The sequence below is a fragment of the Chiloscyllium punctatum genome, chromosome 15, assembly GCF_047496795.1.
Source record: "Chiloscyllium punctatum isolate Juve2018m chromosome 15, sChiPun1.3, whole genome shotgun sequence".
Lineage (NCBI taxonomy): Eukaryota > Metazoa > Chordata > Chondrichthyes > Orectolobiformes > Hemiscylliidae > Chiloscyllium > Chiloscyllium punctatum.
This window is the reverse complement of record NC_092753.1, coordinates 104,016,867-104,040,957: the sequence shown is the minus strand read 5'-3', so window position 1 is coordinate 104,040,957 and position 24,091 is coordinate 104,016,867. Positions and strand designations below refer to the sequence as shown.

The window sequence follows — 24,091 nt, the reverse complement described above, 5'->3', positions numbered from 1 at the left end:
TAAACGTTTGCTGTTTGTATTTATATTCTGAGCTAGTTTACTCTCATAATCCATCTTATTTTTCTTTATAGATTTTTTTTTTTAAGAGACATAGAGATGTACAGCACGGAAACAGACCCTTCGGCCCAACCCGTCCATGCTGACCAGATATCCCAACCCAATCTAGTCCCACCTGCCAGCACCCAGCACGTATCCCTCCAAACCCTTCCTATTCATATACCCATCCAAATGCCTCTGAAATGTTGCAATTGTACCAGCCTCCACCACTTCCTCTGGCAGCTCATTCCATACACGTACCACCCTCTGCGTGAAAAAGCTGCCCCTTAGGTCTCTTTTATATCTTTCCCCTCTCACCCTAGTTCTGGACTCCCCCACCCCTGGGAAGAGACTTTATCTTTTTACCCTATCCATGCCCCTCAAAATGTCACCCCTCAGCCTCCGGCGCTCCAGGGAAAACAGCCCCAGCCTGTTCAGCCTCTCCCTAAAGCTCAAACCCTCCAACCCTGGCAACATCCTTTTCTGAACCCTTCCAAGTTTCAAACATCTTTCGAATAGGAAGGAGACCAGAATTGCACGCATATTCCAACCAATGTCCTGTACAGCCACAACATGACCTCCCAACTCCTGTACTCAATACTCTGACCAATAAAGGAAAGCATACCAAACACCACCTTCACTATCCTATCTACCTGCGACTCCATTTTCAAGGAGCTATGAACCTGCACTCCAAGGTCTCTTTGTTCAGCAACACTCTCTAGGACCTTACCATTAAGTGTATAAGTCCTGCTAAGATTTGCTTTCCCAAAATGCAGTGCCTCGCATTTATCTAAATTAAACTCCATCTGCCACTTCTCAGCCCATTGACCCATCTGATCAAGATCCTGTTATAATCTGAGGTAACCCTCTTCGCTGTCCACTACACTCCAATTGTAGCTTTCTGTTGACCTTTAAAGTTTTTCCAATCTTCTAGATTCCCGTTGTCTGATCTTTGATCTAAATATTGAGCCCAAAAGGTTATAAGGTGCCTAGTCTGAAGATGAGACATTGTTCCCCCAGTTTGTGCTGTGATTCACTGGAGCACTGCAGCATGCCGAGGGTAGACAAGTGGGCATGCAAGCGGGATGCTGTGTTAACATGATTGTCTATGGAAAGGGCGGGGTCATGTTTGTGCACAGACTGGAGGTGTTCCACAAAGCAGTCATGCAGTCTGTGTTTGGTTTCTCCAATGTAGAGTAAACCACATTGGGTGCAGCAAATACAGTACACAAGGTTGGAGGCAGCACTGGGGAAAGACTGTTTCGGCCCTTGGATAGTGAGTAGGGATGAGGTGAAGGGGCAGGAATTGCACCTTCTGCAGTTACATGGGAAGGTGCCATTTTCATATTCCAATCACCTAATCTGCATCCTTTCTCACCCAGCGTCCACTATGGCACAAATGCTGCCCCCTCCACACTTCACCTCAGCTCTGATGAAGAGTCATCAAGACTGGGAACGTTAGCTTGCTCTCTCTGCATGGATGCTGCCTGACCCCCCAGTACAGATTCCCGCATCGGCAGTAATGATCTCCTTCCGTATCCTTTGGTTCAGTCAGCAGCTTACCCTGCTTGTTCCTTATGGGCCCCACACTATCGTTCATTAAGCTTTTCCCATTAATATGTTTGAAGGATATTTTACTATTTGTTAAGTGCAGCCTGAAATCCCTTCCTCATACTTCCACTTCGACTTCCTTATTCCAGCCTTAGTGTCTCTCCTCTGATACTCTGCCTGATTTCTGTTGCTATTATTATTCCTGTTTGCATCATATGCTTCCATTTCCTTCCTTATTTCCTCATCAATATCCTTGATCATCTTTGGATACCTGTATTTGTTTCTCATAGAATCAGCTTGCACCCTATCATCTCTCTTTTAAAATTGTCCCATTTTTCATCCACTATTTTATCTAAGAAAATCCATTTCCAATTAACCTGTTCCAGTTCAATTCTTAAACCCATAAAATCTGCCCGTTTCCAGACTGGTATCTTTCACATTGACTGACTTTATCCTTTTCCAACTTAACATTGAACATTATGATCGCTATTTCCCAAATGCTCCCCCATTCTGATGTTCTCCACTCAGCCTGCCTCATGGCCCAGTACCAGATCCGGGACAGCTCCCTTCCTGGTCGGACTAGAAATGTACTGATCCAGAAAGTTCTCCTGCTCACATTGCAGGAATTTCTCCTTTTCTGTGTCCCACACTCTACCTTTTACCCAGTTGACCCTCAGGTCAGTGAAAAACTTACCATGAGCACAGGAGTCCTTCATTTCTGTTTCTCAGCGGCAGCAGCAACTCGAAGGGTGGGAGCTTGGACCAGGGGCCTGCCGGGAGCAGTGAGTCACTGATTTGAGCTTTTAAATTTGAAATCAGAGAGCAGAGGTTTCTGGGAAAGGAGGGACCTCTTAATTTTATTTCCGTCCAGCTATATAAGTCAGTGTTTTCTCAACCAGAGACCCTACCATTGTAGGGCCTCCCACCCAACCACCTCCTCTAACCTTAAAGACCAGAAACTTATCAAGTAAGCGTCTCTTCTTTTTTACTTTGTGACGAGGGGACTAGCAGGGATGGCAGTGCAGGGAGAGCAATGTTCCTCCTGCAGGATGTTTGAGGTCAGGGACACCATTAGTGTCCCATCCAAGTACATCTACAGGAAGTGCACCCAACTCTCCCTCCTCCCAAGACCGTGTTAGGGAACTGGAGTGGGAGTTGGATGAACTTCGGATCATTCGGGAGGCAGAGGCTGTGATAGATAAGGGTTACAGGGAAGTAGTTACTCCAAGGCAAGAAGAAAGCTGGGTGACTGTTCACAGCAGGAAGAAACAGTCAGTGGAGGGATCCCCTGTGGTCGTTCCCCTGAAAAACATGTATACCGTTTGGGATACTGTTGGGGGGGGGCGACTTACCAGGGGTATGCAGTGGGGCCCAGGTCTCTGGCACAGAGCCTGTCCCTGTTGCACAGAAGGGAAGGAGGGAAAGGAGGAGAGTGTTAATCACTGGGGACTCAATAGTTAGAGGCTCAAATAGAAGGTTTGTTGGGAATGAACGAGACTCGCGGTTGGTGTGTTGCTCACAGGTGCCAGGGTCTATGATGTCTCGGATCATATCTTTGGGGTCCTGAAGGGAGAGGGTGACCAGCCTCAAGTCATTGTCCATGTAGGTACCAACGACATAGGTAGAAAGAGGGAAAGGGATGTAAGGCAGGGTTTCAGGGAGCTAGGGTGGAAGTGAGAGCTGGAATAAACAGAGTTGTTATCTCTGGATTGTTACCTGTGCCACGTGATAGCGAGGCAAGGATTAGGGGGAGGCATCAGATAAACACGTGGCCTCAAGGATGGTGCAGGAGGGAGGTTTCAGATACTTGGATGATTGGGGCTCATTCTGGGGAAGGTGGGACTTGTACAAACAGGACGGTCTTACATGAACCAGAGGGATACTAATATCCCGGGTGGGAAATTTGCTGGTGCTATTCGGTTGGGTTTAAACTAGCTCAGCAGGGGGATGGGAACCTCAGGTGTAGTTGCAGGGCACAGGAGGATCAGAGTAGAGAGGTCAGGGACAGGATTTCAGGGTCACAGGAATGTGCTGGCAGACAGCAAACTGGTTTGAAATGTGTCTACTTCAACGCCAGAAGTATCCAAAATAAGGTAGGTGAGCTTGCAGCATGGATAGGTACCTGGGACTTCGATGTTGTGGCCATTTCGGAGACATGGATAGAGCAGGGTGAGGGATGGATGTTGCAGGTTCCAGGGTTTAGATCTTTCATTAAGAACAGCCAAGGCGGTAAAAGAGGGGGGAGGTGTGGCCTTGTTAGTCAAGGAGTGTATAACGGTGGCTGACAGAACTTTTGATGAGGTCTCATCTACTGAGGTAGTGTGGGCTGAGCTTAGAAACAGGAGAGGAGTGGTCACATTGCTTGGAGTTTTTTATAGGCCTCCACAGAGTTCCAGGGAGGTGGAAGAGAGGATTAGCAAAATGATTCTGGGTAGGAGTGAAAGGAACAGGGTGGTCATTATGGGGGACTTTAACTTCCCCAACATTGACTGGAAATGCTTTCACTCTAGTACGTCGGATGGATCAGTTTTTGTCCAATGTGTACAGGAGGGTTTCCTGACACAGTATGTCGAAGGGCCGACAAGAGGGGAGGCCACACTGGATCTGGTGCTTGGTAATGAATCAGGCCAGGTGATTGATTTAGTTGTAGGTGAGCACTTTGGAGAGAGTGACCATAATTCAGTTACATTTAGCTTAGTGATGGAAACGGATAGGTACATGCCACAGGTCAAGAGTTATCAATGGGGCAAGGGCAATTATAATGCGATTAGTCAAGAATTAGGATGCATAGAATGGAGTAGCAAAATGCAGGGGATGCAGACAATGGAAATGTGGAGCTGGTTTAGGGAACAGATATTGTGTGTCCTTGATAGGTATGTCCCTGTCAGGCAGGGAGGAAGTGATAAGGTAAGGGAACCGGGGTTTACTACAGAAAGTGCATCTCTTGTTAAGCAGAAGAAGGAAGCTTATGTGTTGATGAGGCAAGATGGCTCAGATGAGGTGATGGAGAGTTATAGATCAGCTAGGAAGGATTTAGAGAGTTAAGAAGAGCAAAGAGAGGACACGAGCAGTCTTTGGCAAATACAATAATGGAGAACCCTAAAGCTTTCTATAGGTATGTGAGGAATAAAAGGATGATTAGGGTAGGAATAGGGCCAGTCAAAGACAGAAGTGAGAAGTTGAGTGTGGACCCAGTGGAGATCGGAGAGGTGCTAAATGAACATTTCTCATCGGTGTTCGCTCAGGAAAAGAGAATATTGTAGAGGAGAAGAATGAGGTACGAGATATTAGACTAGAAAGGATCGAGGTTAGTTGCGAACAGGTGTTATCAATTCTAGAAGGAGTGAAAGTAGACAAGTCCTCTGAGCCAGATGGGATTTATCCGAGGATTCTCTGGGAAGCTAGGGAGGAGATAGCAGAGCCTGTAGCTTTGATATTTGAGTCGTCATGTTCTACAGGTTTAGTACCTGAGGACTGGAGGATTACAAATGTTGTGCCCATGTTCAAGAAGGTCAGTAGAGGTGACCCAGGTAATTATGGACCAGTGAGCCTTATTTCTGTTGTAGGAAAGGTTTAGGAAAGGATTATAAGAGATAAGATTATAATCATCTAGCAAGCAACAATTTGATTTGAGATAGTCAATATGGTTTCTTCAAGGGCAGGTCGTGTCTCACAAACCTCATTGAGTTTTTTGAGAAGGTGACCAAACATGTAGATGAGGGTAGGGCAGTTGACGTGGTATACATGGACTTCAGTAAAGTCTTTGATAAGGTTCCACATGGTAGGCTGTAGGAGAAAATGCAGAGGCGTGGAATTGAGAGTAATTTAGTAGTTTGGATTAGAAACTGGCTTTCTGAAAGAAGGCAGCGAGTGGTGGTTGATGGAAAATATTCAGCCTGGAGTCCAGTTACTAGTGGTGTGTCACAAGGATCTGTTTTGGGACCACTGCTGTTTGTCATTTTTATAAATGACTTAGACGCAGCCATAAGTGGATGGATTAGTAAATTTGCAGATGACACTAAAGTCGGTGGAGTAGTGGACAGTTTCGAAGAATGTTACAGGTTGCGGGAGACTTGGATAAACTGCAGAATTGGGCTGAGAGGTGGCAAATGGAGTTCAATGCAGCTAAATGTGAGGTGATGCACTTTGGGAAGAATAACAGGAAGGCAGAATACTGGGTCAATGGAAAGATTCTTGGTAGTGTGGATGTGCAGAGGGATCTTGGAGTCCATATACATAGATCCCTGAAAGTTGCCACCCAGGTGGATAGTGCTGTTAAGAAGGTATACAGTAGGTTAGGTTTTATTGGGAGAGGGATTGAGTTCTGTAGCCGCAATATCATGCTGCTTCTATACAAAACACTGGTGCGGCCACACTTGGAATATTGTGTACAGTTCTGGTCCCCATATTTCGGGAAGGAGGTGGAAGCATTGGAAAAGGTGCAGAGGAGACTTACCAGAATGTTGCCTGGTCTGGAGGGAAGGTCTTATGAGGAAAGGCTGAGAGACTTGGGTCTGTTCTCATTGGAAAGAAGAAGGGATCTGATAGAGACATACAAGATGATCAGAGGATTAGATGGGGTAGACAGTGAGTTTTTTTTTCTAGGATGATGACATCAGCTTGTACAAGGGAGCATAACTACAAATTGAGGGGTGATAGATTTAAGACAGATGTCAGAGGCAGGTTCTTTACTCAGAGAGTGGTAAGGGCGTGGAATGCCCTATCTGCCAATGTAGTTAGCTCAGCCACAATAGGGAAATTTAAACAATCCTTAGATAAACACATGGATGATTTTGGGATAGTTTTGGGGGACGAGCTGAGAATAGTTCACAGGTCGGCGCAACATCGAGGGCCAAAGGGCCTGTTCTGCGCTGTATTGTTCCATGTTCTACTGAATCACCAACCCTCAGAACCCAACTTGTCCTACAATTTTCCATAATCTGCTTACAAATGCTCTCTTCTACTTCCTTCTGATCACTGATCCCATCCTGTTTCTCACCACTGACTGTGTAGGTTCTAATTCAGGGGCATTGTATCTCATTCAAGGGCATTGATACGATCTCTGACCAAGACTGCTATACCTCATCCCCTTTTCCCCACTCTGTGTAGTGACTATAGTGAGGTCAGCCAGCTAGAACTTGTCGAATAAGAGTTCCCTGATTGGGGCTTGTCAGAGAGGCCTGGCTGACAGGTATGAACAGGACTGTCGGAGATACTGACACTCGAACAGTTGATTCTGAATGAGGCAGTACTAAAGTCAAAGACTCTTCCCGTGTAAATAGAAGGTGAGTTGGTGACAGGAAACTGGCCTAAAATGGAGTTATTTCAATGGCAATGAGAGTAAAGCACATTCCTGAAGTAACTCACTGATAATAATTGTCGTTGAGTTGGGGTAAGGATTTCTTACATCATGTCTTTGTTTTGGAAGCTTGACTTGTTCGATCCTGCTGTCGAGGGCTGGGCTCAGTCTGTGGAACAAATATGTTATTTTTTTCCAGGCGAATGACATTGCAGTAGATGAAAAGCAATGAGTAATTTCCCTGACAGCCTGTGGAGCTGCAGCTTTCTCTGACTCCTAGAGCCTAACATTCTCTGAGGCAGCAGATACTGAACATGTTTGAGAATTCACAGACAGAGTTAACAAATATTATGACCCTAAGCCGCCTCTATTTCTGAGACATTCCCCTGGTTTTTGCTTTGCTGAGTAAAACCAGTAATCTGTGGTGGAATATTGGACTAAGTTCAGATGACAGGCAGAAGCCTGTGGCTTAGGTTTAAGCTTTAATGAGATGCTGAGTTTGGTATGTGGCATTAATGATGTAGCCATGCAAAAGTGCCTTCTAGCTGAAGCCCAACTGGATTTTAACAGGCACTACAACTGGCTTTATCACTGGAAAGTGTGGCAAGTGGAGCAGATGAGGTACAGGGTGTTCCAATGGAAGTGGACCCCCTCACCAGTCTGACTGAGCTTGGGGAACAACACTTGAGTGAAGGCAATTACACAGCCTCACTCAGGACATATCCTGAACAGAGGGACTCTCGGTCAGCCCACAGCAAAACCCTAAAACAAAGCCAAGCCTCAGCCAAACGGTTAAAATTTTCTCCAGGATCCAGGACAGTAAGACTTTATTGTTGCTATCCATATGCAGACACAAGACAGCAAAACAGTTCCACGAGCACTAAACTGAGTAAGTGAACTCATAGACCGGTATCCAGGAGAGTGCACACTGTGGGGAGTCCACCTACATCTGGTTTGGAGTGGTCAAATTGCTTAGCAACATCCAATCAAAGTCAATCAAAATAACCATCTGGTTAAATGGGGAATGGGCTGCGCTGGTCATACTGACTGTGAAGCCTGATGGGTCAGTTAGCCTTTGTGGGGATTTTAAACAAATAATAAACTACTTTTTGCCGCTGGATAAATACCCAATCCTTCTCATTGAGGATTTATAGGTAAAGCTGACAAGGGGGCTGTCCTTCACAAAGCTGGACATGAGCCATGCTACAGTTAATACCCATAAGGGTTTGTACTAATACACCAATGCCACATGGGGTATCGTCAGCCTGTACAATTTTTCAGGAGAATATTTTGCAAGGTCCAGCCAGGTACCCATTTATCTAGATGGCTCGCTAATAATAGGAAAAACTAACAAGGAGTACTTGGAGAACTTGGACATAGGCATAAGACTGCTTTGGAAAACTGCCTTTGGACTAAGAAGGGAAAGGTGTGTGTTCCAAGTCCCCCAAGTGACCTACAGAGGACTATAGTGATAAGTTTCCGGTCCTGTTCTGGCGTGAGTCAGATTTCAGTCAATGTTACTATGACAGACCCCCTGAGCAATTTCGGTTTCCAGTTCCCCAATTTGGTTCATGATACTCTCTGTATTTACATGCACCATAGTTGCGTTCCAGTGAAGCCTCATTTAATGGAAAATCACTAAATCGAAATAATGGGGCCTATGGGAAAAGTGGGATAGGGGTAGATCAGCAAAAGAAAATCACTCACAATCTCTCAAAAATCACCCAGAACTCTCTCACAAAGTACAGCACAGCCTGAAGGAAGGTTAAAATGATATCTATTAATGAAACAAAAGTTTAACAGAGTACATTGAAAAAAAGGTAAGGAAGCTGCTCTCTGTACAGCATCTCTCACAGAAAGCTGCAATGTTGGCAGCTGACATCAGCACAAGGACAGAACAAAACGTCTGAACTGATCCCCACTGCAATTACACTATTACAAATAGAAGTAAGCATTCTCCAAAATACTGTTGCCTAATTCTTCAGTAATGTTATAGCCAAACTATAATACTGCAGAAACATGCGTTATCCCAGAACTACCTGTACACTCACTTTAATCTTACCTTTATCTCCTTCTGGCCCATTGGAATGTGAGTATTTCTTTGTTCACTGTCAATCACTTTTTATCCCGTTTCCCATCTTATCTAGTTTGCCCTGTGGTATTTTCAAAATAGGCCCATTCATCAGTTTACCCTTGCTTTACAAATTTAAATCCACCCTCATTATACTACATACATGTCTCACTGTAATGTTTCATTGCTCTGTCTCAAGGTCTAACTGTCATAGAGTCATAGAGATGTACAGCATGGAAACAGACCTTTCGGTCCAACTTGCCCATGCTGACCAGGTATCCTAAATTAATCTAGTCCCATTTGCCAGCACCCGGCCCATATCCCTCCAAACCCTTCCTATTCATATACCCATCCAGATGCCTTTTAAATGCTGTAATTGTACCAGCCTCCACCACTTCCTCTGGCAGCTCATTCCATACAAGCACCACCTTGTCTGTGAAAAAGTTGTCTCTTTTATATCTTTCCTCCCTCACCCTAAACCTATGCCCCTCTAGTTCTGGACTCCCCCACCCCAGAGAAAAGAATTTGCCTATTTACCCTATCCATGCCCCTCATGATTCGACAAACCTCTATAAGTTACCCCTCAGCCTCCGACGCTCCAGGGAAAACAGCCCCAGCCTGTTCAGCCTCTCCCTAAAGCTCAAACCCTCCAACCCTGGTAACATCCTTGTAAATCTTTTCTGAACCCTTTCAAGTTTCACAACATCCTTCCTATAGCAGGGAGACCAGAATTGAGTGCAGTATTCCAAAAGTGGCCTAACCAATGTCCTATACAGCCGCAACATGACCTCCCAACTCCTGTACTCAATACTCTGACCAATAAAGGAAAGCATACCAAACACTTTCTTCACTATCCAATCTACCTGCGACTCCACTTTCAAGGAGCTATGATCCTGCACTCCAAGGTCTCTTTGTTCAGCAACACTCTCTAAGACTTACCATTAAGTGTATAAGTCCTGCCCTGATTTGCCTTTCCAAAATGCAGCACCTCGCATTTATCTGAATTAAACTCCATCTGCCACTCTGCAGCCCATTGGCCCATCTGGTCCAGATCCTGTTGTGATCTGAGGTAACCCTCTTCGCTGTCCACTACCCCTCCAATTTTGGTGTCGTCTGCAAACTTACTAACTGTACCTCCTAAAAATCCAAATCGTCTATATAAATGAGAAAAAGCAGTGGACCCAGCACCGAGCCATTCTGTTATCTCTTACTGCTTTGTAGCTTTTGTTTTGTAAATGGAGACAATGATTCACCGGCTGCAGTGCCTGGCCCAGTATTTATTGCCCATCTCTAGTTGTCCCCTTGAGAAGGTGGGGGTGAGCTGCCTCCTTGACCCGCTGCAGTCCATGTGCTGTAGGGTGACCCACAATGCCCTTTGGGAGGGAATTTGGAGATTTTGACCCAGCAACAGTGAAGTGATATATTTCCAAGTCAGGATGGTGAGTGGCTTGCAGGGGATGGTGTTCCCATGTATCTGCTGCCCTTGTCCCTCTGGATGGAAGTGATCATAGGTTTGGGTGGTGCTAAGGATCTTTGGGGAATTTCTGCAGTGCATCTTGGAGATGTGATGTGGACCTGCCGGTGTTGGACTGGGGTGTACAAAGTTAGAAATCACACCACACCAGATTATAGTCCAACAGGTTTATTTGGAAGCACTAGCTTTTGGAGCACTGCTCCTTCATCAGGTGGTTGTGTAAATGGTAGTTGGTACAAGATGGTTATCTTGTAGATGTTATACACTGCTACTACTGAGCCATGGGATGTCTGTGAATGTGGTGCAATGAAGTGGACTACTGTCTTATGGCACCATGGTAGTGTCCTGACCTCTGGACTGAAAGGCCCAGGTTCAAATCCCACCTGTTCCAGAGGTGTGTAATAACATGACCTATTTTCTAATCAATTTGTTCGGCCAAGTGGGCTGCTTTGTCCTGGGTGGTGTTGAGTTTCTCAAGCGTTGTTGGAGCTCTATCCATCCAGGCAAGTGGGGAGTATCCGAGGAGCAGGAGAATCGGCACTTCGGGCTTAAGACCATAAGACCATAAGACATAGGAGTGGAAGTAAGGCCATTCGGCCCATCGAGTCCACGCCACCATTCAATCATGGCTGATGGGCATTTCAACTCCACTTACCCGCATTCTCCCCGTAGCCCTTAATTCCTCTAGACAACAAGAATTTATCAATCTCGGCCTTGAAGACATTTAGCGTCCCGGCCTCCACTGCACTCCGCGGCAATGAATTCCACAGGCCCACCACTCTCTGGCTGAAGAAATGTCTCCGCATTTCTGTTCTGAATTTACCCCCTCTAATTCTAAGGCTGTGTCCACGGGTCCTAGTCTCCTCACCTAACGGAAACAATTTCTTAGCATCCACCCTTTCCAAGCCATGTATTATTTTGTACGTCTCTATTAAGTCTCCCCTTAATCTTCTAAACTCCAATGAATACAATCCCAGGATCCTCAGCCGTTCCTCATATGTTAGACCTACCATTCCAGGGATCATCCGTGTGAATCTCCGCTGGACACGTTCCAGTGCCAGTATGTCCTTCCTGAGGTGTGGGGACCAAAACTGGACACAGTACTCCAAATGGGGCCTAACCAGAGCTTTATAAAGTCTCAGTAGCACAATGGTGTTTTTATATTCCAACCCTCTTGAGATAAGTGACAACATTGCATTCGCTTTCTTAATCACAGACTCAACCTGCATGTTGACCTTTAGAGAATCCTCGACTAGCATTCCCAGATCCCTTTGTACTTTGGCAAAAAGAATAAAAGCACAGACTACTTTCTAAATGGTGAGAAAATTCGTAAAGCCAAAGTACAAGACCTTGCATTTGTTCACGTTGAATTCCATCAGCCATTTCCTGGACCACTCTCCCAAACTGTCTAGATCCTTCTGCAGCCTCCCCACTTCCTCAGTACTACCTGCCTGTCCACCTAACTTCGTATCTTCTGCAAACTTCGCTAGAATGCCCCCAGTCCCTTCATCCAGATCATTAATATATAATGCGAACAGCTGTGGCCCCAACACTGAACCCTGCGGGACACCGCTTGTCACCGGCTGCCATTCCGAAAAAGAACCTTTTATCCCAACTCTCTGCCTTCTGTCAGACAGCCAATCCTCAATCCATGCCAGTAGCTCACCTCGAACACCATGGGCCCTTACCTTGCTCAGCAGCCTCCCGTGTGGCACCTTATTAAAGGCCTTTTAGAAGTCTAGATAGACCACATCCACTGGGTTTCCCTAGTCTAACCCACTTGTCACCTCTTCAAAGAATTCCAACAGGTTTGTCAGGCATGACCTCCCTTTACTAAATCCATGTTGACTTGTTCTAATCAGACTCTGCTCTTCTAAGAATTTAGAAACCTCATCCTTAATTATGGATTCTAGAATTTTACCAACAACCGAGGTTAGGCTAATTGGCCTATAATTTTCCATCTTTTGTCTTGATCCTTTCTTGAACAATGGGGTTACAACCGTGATCTTCCAATCATCCGGGACTTTCCGTGACTCCAGTGACTCTTGAAAGATCTCAACCAATGCCTCCGCTATTTCCTCAGCCACCTCTCTCAGAACTCTAGGATGTATCCCATCAGGGCCAGGAGATTTATCAATTTTAAGACTTTTTAGCTTTTCTAGCACTATCTCTTTCGTAATGACAACCATACTCAACTCAGCCCCCTGACTCCCTTTAATTGTTGGGATATTATTCATGTCTTCCACTGTGAAAACTGACACAAAGTACTTGTTAAGTTCTCCTGCTATTTCCTTATCTCCCATCACTAGGCTTCCAGCATCAGTTTGAAGTGGCCTAATGTCTACTTTTGCCTGTCGTTTGTTTCTTATGTATTGAAAAAAACTTTTACTATAATTTCTAATATTACTGGCTAGCCTACCTTCATATTTGATCCTCTCCTTTCTTATTACTCTCTTTGTTATCCTCTGTTTGTTTTTGTAGCCTTCCCAATCTTCCGATTTCCCACTGCTCTTGGCCACTTTATAGGATCTCTCTTTTTCTTTAATACATTTCCTGACTTTCTTTGTCAGCCATGGCTGTCTAATCCCTCCCTGGATAATCTTTCTTTTCTGGGGGATGAACCTCTGTACAGTGTCCTTAATTATACCCACAAACTCCTGCCATTGTTGCTCTACTGTCTTCCCCACAAGCCTCTGCTTCCAGTCTATTTTTGTCAGTTCCTCTCTCATGCCCTCATAATTACCTTTATTTAACTGCATCACCATTAAATCTGATTTTGCCTTCTCTCTTTCAAACTCCAGACTGAACTCTACCATATTATGATCGCTGCTTCCTAAGGGTTCCCTTACTTTAAGATCTTTTATAAAGGCTGGTTCATTGCAAAGCACTAGGTCCAGAATAGCCTGCTCCCTTGTGGGCTCCATGACAAGCTGTTCCAAAAAGCCATCCTGTAAGCATTCCATGAATTCCCTTTCTTTGGATCCACTGGCAACATTATTTACCCAGTCCACCTGCATATTGAAGTCTCCCATGATCACCGTGACTTTGCCTTTCTGACATGCCTTCTCTATTTCCCGGTACATGTTGCACCTCTGGTCCTGACCACTGTTAGGAGGTCTGTACATAACTCCCATCATGGTTTTTTTGCCTTTGTGGTTCCTCAATTCCATCCACACAGACTCCACATCATCTGACGCTATGTCATTCAGTGCAATAGATTGAATTTTGTTCTTAACTAACAAGGCAACCCCACCCCCTCTGCCGACCTCCCTATCTTTTCAATAAGTTGAAAATCCTTGGAGGTTTAACTGCCAGTCCTGATCCCCCCTGTAACCAAGTCTCTGTGATGCCTACCACATCATAATCATTCACGATGATCTGTGCCATTAGTTCATCTGCTTTGTTATGAATGCTACGAACATTCAGGTAAAGTGCCTTAATGCTAACATTCTTATCATGATTTATATACTCACTGCTTTCCTTCCCGGCTGCCCCTCTGGTAGTCGTCACTTCCCCTGCTGCTCCCACTCTTTCTGTGAAGAGGGAGAAAAAAAAACACCGCTGCCCGCTACAGGTAAATAATTTTAAAACAAACTGTCTTACTTTAGCTGTAGTCTTCCGGGTTCGTTTTTACTCAGCTGCTGCTCCCACTCAAATACTTAAGCCGTTCATCAGGAATGGCTGAAAGGGTTTATCCCGAAATGTTGACTCTCCTGCTCCTTGGATGCTGCCTGACCAGCACCAAACTCTCGACCCTGATCTCCAGCATCTGCAGTCCTCACTCCCTCCAAGTGGGGAGTATTCCATCACACTCCTGACTTGTGCCTTGTAGTTGATGGACAGACTTTGGGGAGTCAGGAAGTGAGTTACTTGGCACAGTATTCCGAGCCTCTGACCTACATTTGGAACCACTGTATTTATAGAGCAAGACCAGTTAAGTTTCTGGTCAATGATAACCCGAAGATGTTAATAGTGGGGGATTTACTATTGCTAACACCATTGAAAGTCAAGGGGCAATAGTTAGATTGTCTCTTAGAGCCATAGACATGATACAGCACAGAAGAGACCATTTGGCTCATCTTGTGCATGCTAAATAAGAAAGGAATGATCATCTCATTGAGACTGCATTATAGACCTCATAATAGTCAGTGGGAAATTGAGAAACAAATTTGTAAGGAGATCTCAGCCATCTGTAATAATAGGGTGATAATGGTAGGGGATTTTAACTTTCCAAACATCGACTGGGACTGCCATAGTGGTAAGGGTTTAGATGGAGAGGAATTTGTTAAGTGTGTACAAGACAATTTTCAGATTCAGTACGTGGATGTACCTACTAGAGAAGGTGCAAAACTTGACCTACTCTTGGGAAATAAGGCAGGGCAGGTGACTGAGATGTCAGTGGGAGAGCACTTTGGGGCTAATGACCATAATTCTATTAGTTTTAAAATAATGATGGAAAAAGATAGACAGGATTTAAAGTTGAAGTTCTAAATTGGAGAAAGGCCAATTTTGATGGTATTAGGAAAGAACTTTCAAAAGCTGATTGGGGGCAGATGTTCGCAGGTAAAGGGATGGCTGGAAAATGGGAAGCCTTCAGAAATGAGATAACAAGAATCCAGAGAAAGTATATTCCTGTCAGGGTGAAAGGGAAGGCTGGTAGGTATAGAGAATGCTGGATGACTAAAGAAATTGAGGGTTTGGTTAAGAAAAAGAAGGAAGCATATGTCAGGTATAGACAGGATAGATCGAGTGAATCCTTAGAAGAGTATAAAGGAAGTAGGAGTATACTTAAGAGGGAAATCAGGAGGGCAAAACGGGGACATGAGATAGCTTTGGCAGAAGGAAACTCCAAAGGTTTTTTACAAATATATTAAGGACAAAAGGGTAACTAGGGAGAGAATAGGGCCCCTCAAAGATCAGCAAGGCGGCCTTTGTGTGGAGCCACAGAAAATGGGAGAGATACTAAATGAGTATTTTGCATCAGTATTTACTGTGGAAAAGGATATGGAAGATATAGACTCTAGGGAAATAGATGGTGACATCTTGCAAAATGTCCAGATTACAGAAGAGGAAGTGCTGAATGTCTTGAAATGCATAAAAGTGGATAAATCAGGTGTACCCGAGAACTCTGTGGGAAGCTAGGGAAGTGATTGCCGGGCCTCTTGCTGAGATATTTGTATCATCGATAGTCACAGGTGAGGTGCCGGAAGACTGGAGGTTGGCAAACGTGGTGCCACTGTTTAAGAAGGGTGGTAAGGACAAGCCAGGGAGCTATAGACCAGTGAGCCTGACGTTGGTGGTGGGCAAGTTGTTGGAGGGAATCCTGAGGGACAGGATGTACATGTATTTGGAAAGGCAAGGACTGATTAGGGATAGTCAACATGGCTTTGTGGGTGGGAAATCAGGTCTCATGAACTTGATTTGAGTTTTTTGAAGAAGTAACAAAGAGGATTGATGAGGGCAGAGTGGTAGATGTGATCTATATGGACTTCAGTAAGGTGTTCAACAAGTTTCCCCATGGGAGACTGATTAGCAAGGTTAGATCTCATGGAATACAGGGAGAACTAGTAATTTGGATACAGAACTGGCTCAAAGGTAGAAGACAGAGGGTGGTGGTGGAGGGTTGTTTTTCAGATTGGAGGCCTGTGACCAGTGGAGTGCCACAAGGATCGGTGCTGGGTCCACTCCGTTTTGTTATTTGTATAAATGATTAGGATGTTAACATAAGAGGTATAGTTAATAAGTAATTAGATTAGACTCTCTACAGCGTGGAAACAGGCCCTTCGCCCTAAAAGGTCCACACCGCCCCTCCAAAGAGAAACCCACCCAGACCCATTCCCCTACCCTATATTTACCCCTGACTAACACACCTAACACTGTGGGCAGTTTAGCATAGCCAATTCACCTGGCCTGCACATCTTTGTGACTGTGTGAGGAAACCCACACAGACATGGGGAGAATGTACAAACTCCAGACAGACAGGTGGGAATCAAACTCAGGACCCTGGTGCTATGAGGTAGCAGTGCTAACCACTGAGCAGCCCATAAACAGACCCTTTGGCCCAACAAGCCAACATCAACACTCCAAAGAGTAACCCACCCCCACCCTATTATCCTACATTTACCCCTGACTAACGCACCTAACCTACATATCCCTAAACATGGCCAATTCACCTGGCCTGTACATCTTTGAATTGTCGGAGGAAACCAGAGCATCTGGAGGAAGCCCATGCAGACACAGGGAGAATGTGCAAACTCCACACAGGCAGTCGGCTGAAGTTGGAATTGAAACTGGGTCCCTGGCGCTGTGAGGTAGCAGTGCTAACCACTGAGCCGCCGTAAGTTTGCAGATGACACCAAAATTGGAGGTGTAGTGGACAGCAAAGAATGTTACCACAAAGTACAGTGGGATCTTGATCAGACGAGGCAATGGGCTGAGGAGTGGCAGGTGGAGTTTAGTTTAGATAAATGCGAGGTGCTGCATTTTGGAAAAGCAAATCAGAGCAGGACTGATACACTGAATGGTAAGGTCCTAGGGAGTGTTGCTGAACAAAGAGACCTTGGAGTGCAGGTTCATAGCTCCTTGAAAATGGAGTTGCAGGTAGATAGGATAGTGAAGAAGGTATTTGGTATACTAACCTTTATTGGTCAGAGTATTGAGTACAGGAGTTGGGAGGTCATGTTGTGGCTGTATAGGACATTGGTTAGGCCACTGTTGGAATATTGCGTGCAATTCTGGACTCCTTCCAATTGGAAGGATGTTGTAAAGCTTGAAATGGTTCAGAAAAGATTTACAAGGGTGTTGCCAGGGTTGGAGGATTTGAGCTTTTGGGAGAGACTGAATAGGCTGGGGCTGTTTTCCTTGGAGCTTCGGAGGCTGAGGGATAACCTTATAGGGGTTTATAAAATCATGAGGGGCATGGATAAATACACAAGGTCTTTTCCCTGGGGTGGGGGAGCCCAGAACTAGAGGGCATAGGTTTAGGGTGAGAGGGCAAGGATATAAAAGAGACCTAAGGGGCAACCTTTTCATGCAGAGGGTGGTGCGTTTATGGAATGAGCTGCCAGAGGAAGTGGTGGAGGCTGGTACAATTGCAACATTTAAGAGGCATTTGGATGGGTATATGAATAGGAAGGGTTTGGAGGGATATGGGCCGAGTGCTGGCAGGTGGGACTCGATTGGGTTGGGATATCCATACTGAAGGGTCTGTTTCCGTGCTGTACATCTCTATAACCCAGATGCTGTTTAACACCCCTACAGCTTACACCACTTCAGTTGCAGATCCCAATATTTTTTACAAGAGTTTCGGGTCTGTGCCTCCACCAATTCAGGCAGCAAATTCCAGACACCCACCACCCTCTGTGTAAAAGCTTACCCTCTATTCCTTCTGCCATTTAACTTGAATCTGTGAACCCTGGTTTTTGAACTCTCTGCCAGGGGAAACAGGTTCCTCGTGCCTATAGATTCAGGATCAGTTCCTGCGGATTGGAGGGTGGCTAATGTTGTCTCACTTTTCAAGAAAGGAGGGAGCGAGAAAACAGGGAGTTATAGACCAGTTAGCCTGACCTCAGTGGTGGAGAAGATGCTGGAGTCAATTATAAAAGATGAAATTATGACTCATTTGGATAGCAGTAACAGGACAGGTCAGAGTCAGCATGGATTTATGAAGGGGAAATGGTGCTTGACTAATCTTCTGGAATTTTTTGAGGATGTAACTATGATGATGGACAAGAGAGAGCCAATGGATTTGGTGTACCTGAACTTTATCAAAGTCCCACATAGGAGGTTAGTGAGCAAAATTAGGGCACATTGTATTGGGGGCAAAATACTGACTTGGATTGAAAATTGGCTGACTGACAGGAAGAAAAGAGTAGTGATAAACAGCTCCCTTTCGGAATGGCAGGCGGTGACCAGTGGGGTACTGCAGGGATCAGTGCTGACACAACTGTTTACAATATACATCAATGATATAGATGATGGTATTAAAAGTAATATTAGCAAGATTGCTGATGACACAAAGCTGGGTGGCAGGGTGAAATGTGAGGAGGATGTTCAGGGAATACAGGGTGACCTGGACAGATTAGGTGAGTGGACAGATGCATGGCAGATGCAGTTTAATGTGGATAAATGTGTGGTTATCCACTTTGGTGGCAAGAACAGGAAGGCAGATTACCTAACTTGATTCCATTTAGGTAGTAAAGGTGAAGTACAACGAGATCTAGGTGTTCTTGGACATCAGTCAAAGAAGGCAAGCATGCAGGTACAGCAGGTAGTGAAGAAGGCTAATAGCATGCTGGCCTTCATAACAAGAGGAATTGAGTATAGAAGCAAAGAGGTTCTTCTGCCGGGCCCTGGTAAGACCACACCTGAAATATTGTGTTCAGTTTTGGTCTCCAAATTTGAGGAAGGACATTCTGGCTAATGAGAGACTGCAGTGTAGGTTCACGAGGTCAATTCCCGGAATGGTGGTATGATTATATGTTGAAAGACTGGAGCGACTGGGCTTGTACACGCTTGAGTTTAGAAGACTGAGAGGGGATCTGATTGAGACGTATAAGATTATTAAAGGATTAGACACTCTGGAGGCAGGAAGCATGTTTCCACTGATGGGTGAGTGCCGAACCAGAGGACACGAATTAAAAATAAGGGATAGACCACTTAGAACAGAGTTGAGGAGAAACTTCTTCACCCAGAGAGTGGTGGGTGAATGGAATGCTCTGCCCCAGAAGGCTGGGGAGGCCAAGTCTCTGGATACTTTCAAAAAAGAGATGGATAGAGCTCTTAAAGATAGTGGAATCAAGGGTTATGGGGATAAGGCAGGAACAGGATACTGATTGAGGATGATCAGCCACGATCATAATGAATGGTGATGCAGGCTCGAAGGGCCAAATGGCCTACTGCTACACCTACTGCCTTCTCTATCTCTCCCCCTCAGTTTTGTACCCCTCAATCATGTTTACCTTAGAACAGAGAAAGCTAAGGGTTGACAACTCCAACCTCTCCAATCTCTCCCCGTAGCTGCAATTCTCCAGCTGTGGCAACATTCCAGTATCCTTCCTGTAATGTGGTGACAGACCCGCACACAATACTCTAGTTGTGGTCTCCCTAGTGTCTTATACAGTGTCATCTTTATATTAGTGATTTTTGCGAAGATTTGTAGCTCAGGTTGACGATAAGTCTATAAGTTAGCTCGCTGAGCTTGAAGGTTTGTCTTCAGATGTTTCATCTCCATGACTAGGTAACATCATCAGAGTCTCCGGTGAAGCCCTGGTGCTATGTCCTGCCTCTCTATCTAAAGGCCCTGGTTTCTTAAGGTGGGTAATGTCATTTCCGGTTCTTTTTTTTCCAAAGGGCAGGTAGACAGGATCTAAATCGATGTGTTTATTGGTGGAGTTCTGGTTAGAATGCCATACCTCAAAGAATTCTCGTGGGTGTTTTTGTTTCACCTGTCCAAGGATGTATGTGTTGTTCCAGTCAAAATGGTGTCCTTTGTCTGTATGTATAGAAACTAGTGAGAGTGGGTTGTGTCTTTTGGTGACCAATTGGTGTTCATGTATCCTGGTGGAGAGTATCCTGCTAGTTTGTCCAATGTAGTCTGGAAGTCATTTCCGATATGTCTTTGATGTAAGATAATGTGGCTCTAGTTTTTGATTGATTTGTGCCTGCTTGTTTGGGGTTGTTTGTGAGGAATCAGCAGACTGTGTTTATTGGGTTCCCGTTTTTCTTGAAAACATTGTTCAGATATTTTTCTTCTGCTGTTTGTAGTGCCTGAGTGCTGCAGTGTGATATAGCTCGTTGAAATAATGTCTTGATGCAGCTCCATTTGTTGGTGTTAGGATGGTGGCTTCTGAAGTTACGTATTTGGCCTGTGTTTGTTGTTTTTCTGTAGATGCTGGTTTGAAGCTCTCCATTAACCGTACGTCCAACTGCCACACCTAGGAAGGGGAGTCTGTTGTCGTTCTCCTCCTGTTTTGTAAATTTGATGTCTGTCAGGATATTGTTGATGGTGTTGTATGTTTCCTCTAATTTGTTCTATTTTGTAATGTCAAAGGTGTCATCCACGTAGCGGACCCAAAGTTTGGGTTGGATAGATGGGAGGGCAGCTTGTTCAAGTCTCTGCATTACTGCTTATGCTGTGAGTCCTGGTATTGGTGATCCCATGGGTGTTTGTGGTCCTGGTTTTCCTAGTAGTGATGCCAGTGTTTCTTTGACCAGGCCAATGTTAATTGATGTTAAAAGGGCTGTAACATCAAAGGAGACCGTTATGTCATCCTCTTCTATCTTGATGTCTTTGATGGTGTTCAGGAATTCTTGGGTGAACTGAATCCCGACTTCTGTATTCTGTATCTCTGCCAATGAAGGAGAGCATTCTATTTACCTTCTTTATAACATTATCTACCTGGATGGCTACCTTTAGGGGAGCTGTACACTTGCACACCAAGATCTCTCACTCCCTCTCCCCCTCTGAGTATATTCCTGTTTATTGTGTATTCCCCTTTACTGTCTGACCTCCCTAAGTGTATTACCTCACGTTTATCAGAGTTGAACTCCATCTACCACCTTCCTGCCGACCCCACCAACCCATCGATAGCATTATGGAGCTTACAGCTTTCCTCTACACTACCCGCTACACGGCCAATTGTTGGGTCACCTGCAAGTTTTCCAATTGTGGACCCCCTCCCTCTCCTCACGTTCAGGTCCAGATCGTTCATGTCGAAAACAAACAGTAGGGGTCCCAACACCCAGCCCCAGTGGAACACCACTTCAAACAGCTTCCCATTCTCAAGGGCAGCCATTGCCCATTACCCTTTGTTTCCTTTTATTAATCCAACTTTGGATCCAATTTGACACATTACCCTGTATCCCATGGGCTTTTACCTTTTTGACCAGTGTACCATGTGGGATCTTGTCAAATGCCTTACTACAATCCATGTAGATAACATCCACTGCACAACCCTCATCGATCCTCCTCGTCAGTTCCTCAAAGAATTCAGTCAAAATCCATAAGATATGACCTACCCTCACAAAGCTATGCTGACTATCCCTGACCTACCCTCACAAAGCCATGCTGACTATCCCTGACCTGCCCTCACAAAGCCATGCTGACTATCCCTGACCTACCCTCACAAAGCCATGCTGACTATCCCTGACCTACCCTCACAAAGCCATGCTGACTATCCCTGACCTACCCTCACAAAGCCATGCTGACTATCCCTGACCTACCCTCACAAAGCCATGCTGACTATCCCTGACCTACCCTCACAAAGCCATGCTGGCTATCCCTGACCAGTCCCTGACCTGTCCAATCTTTCTGGATTGATTTGAACAAACCACCCACCACTGAAGTAAGACTAACTGGCCCATAATTGTTGGGCATTTCCTTTTTAAATAAGGGAACCACATTTGCATTGCTCCAGTCCTCTGGCACCTCACCTGTGTCTACTGAAGATTGAAAAGTAATCCTCAGCGCATCTGCTATTTCCTTCGTGACCTCCTCCAACATCTGAAGGAACAATCCATCCAGCCCTGGTGACTTATCCACTTTCAAGGATTCCAATTCCCCTAACACTTCCTGTCTAGTTATGGTTATTTTCTCCAATATGACATACTAAGTGGTGGAGATTGGCTGCACAGGAATCCTGGTGTGTCATGAACCTGTTTAGAAAAGTGCAGTCGATCGAAACCTGCCACTTGACAGCCTGGAACCTGTCCCCAAGAACTTTGTGGTGACTACAGCTCCACCACCACCTTCTCAAGGAGGAGCAGGCAATAAATCCAGTGATACCCACATCCCAGCACTGAATTAATAAAAATAAGACATGTCCCATTCCTTAATCCAAAGATTCATCCCATTCCTTCCCACAGGGATCTGTTCTTGGCCCTCCGCTCTTTTTGTTTTTGTAATTGATTTGAATGAAGTGGGTTAGTGAGTTTGCTGATGACACAAAGGTCAGTGGTGTTGTAGAGTGTCGAGGGCTGTTGCAGGTTACAACAGGACATTGACAGGATGCAGAGATGGGCTGAGAAGTGACAGATGGATTTCAACCTGGATAAATGCGAAGTGATTCATTTTGGAAGGTCGAATTTGAATGCAGAATACAGAGTTAAAGACAGGATTCTTGACAGTGTGGAGCAACAACAGGATCCTGGAGTCCATGTACATAGATCCCTGAAAGTTGTCACCCAAGTTGACAGGATTGTTAAGAAGGTGTAAGATGTTTTGGTTTTCATTAACGGGGGAATGAGTTGAAGAGCCTCAAGGTTATGCTGCAGCTCTATAAAACCCTGGTTAGACCACACTTGGAATATTGTGTCCAGTTCTGGTCGCCTCATTATAGGAAGGATGTAGATGCTTTAGAGAGAGTGTAGAGGAGATTTACCAGGATGCTGCCTGGATTGGAGGGCTCGTTTTATGAAGAGAGGTTGAGTGAGCTAGGGCTTTTCACATTGAAGAGAAGAGGTTTACGGTTAATGAAAGGCATGGATAGATAGCCAGAGACTTTTCCCCAGGGCAGAAATGGTTGTCTTGAGGGATCATAATTTTAAGGTGATTAGAGGAAGATATAGGGGAAATGTCAGAGGTAGGTTCTTTACACAGACAGTGTTAGGTGCGTGGACTGGTCAGGGATAGTCAGCATAGCTTTGTGAGGGCAGGTCATACCTTATGAATTTTGACTGAATTCTTTGAGGAAGTGACAAGGAAGATCAATGAGGGTTGTGCAGTGGATGTTGTCTACATGGATTGTAGTAAGGCATTTGACAAGGTCCCACATGGTACATGGGTCAAAAAGGTAAAAGCCCATGGGATACAGGGTAATGTGTCAAATTGGATCCAAAGTTGACTATGGATTGGATCTAATCTCTACTACCAGCGGTGGTAGTAGAGCCAGAGACGTGAGGGACATTTAAGCAACTACTACATAATCACATGGATTGCAGTAAATTGAAGGGTGTGACAGTTAGGTCGGTCTTAGAACAGTACAGTACAGACCCTTCGGCCCACAATCTATGTTCTAAAATTACCTGATGGTGGACCTTCTTCAGGAAAGTTACTCTCCACATCAGGCACCAACATGGAAAGCGAGCTGTAGGCGGGTTGAACATGTCATCATGTAGCTGCAGTGAGAGGTTAACACGGACTGTTTCCCGATGAATGGCTCCGGCCCGAAACGTCAGTTTTCCTGTTCCTCGGATGCTGCCTGACTTGCTGTGCCTTTCCAGCACCACTCTAATCTTGACACGGATCGTTTCAAGCTGATGTCTTGAAGCATTGTACAATAAATGAAGGACTGTTTACAATACCACTGCTGTAATGTACTGGGGAAAGCCAACAAAGTGGAATTAGCCATGACTTTATGAGCAGGGTTGAGGGGCTGAATGACCTGCTTTTGCTCCTAATTCCTGTTGAGTTCATATTAGTAATTTGTTTAGCTCTCAGAGATTGGGAGCAAACAATAATGAGGGACAGAGTCATAGAGATGTACAGATTGGAAACAGACCCTTCGGTCCAACTCATCCATGCGAACCAGATATCCCAACCCAATCTAGTCCCACCTGCCAGCACCCAGCCCATATCCCTATTCATAAACCCATCCAGATGCCTTTTAAATGTTGCAATTGTACCATCCTTCACCACTTCCTCTGGTAGCTCATTCCATAC

At 45.0% G+C, this 24,091-nt stretch overlaps 1 long non-coding RNA gene across 1 annotated transcript in view; it reads right to left on the bottom strand.

Moving 5' to 3' along the window:
- LOC140485938 (uncharacterized) overlaps nucleotides 1-14,065 on the bottom strand; it is a 62,800-nt gene extending 48,735 nt beyond the window's left edge. Inside the window, exons 1-2 of the long non-coding RNA XR_011962484.1 lie at nucleotides 13,905-14,065; nucleotides 6,995-7,055 (exon numbers count right to left, since the gene is read on the bottom strand). This is a non-coding gene — a long non-coding RNA (uncharacterized lncRNA). The remainder of the gene's footprint in view (nucleotides 1-6,994; nucleotides 7,056-13,904) is intronic.
- Between the last annotated feature and the right edge of the window lie 10,026 nt (nucleotides 14,066-24,091).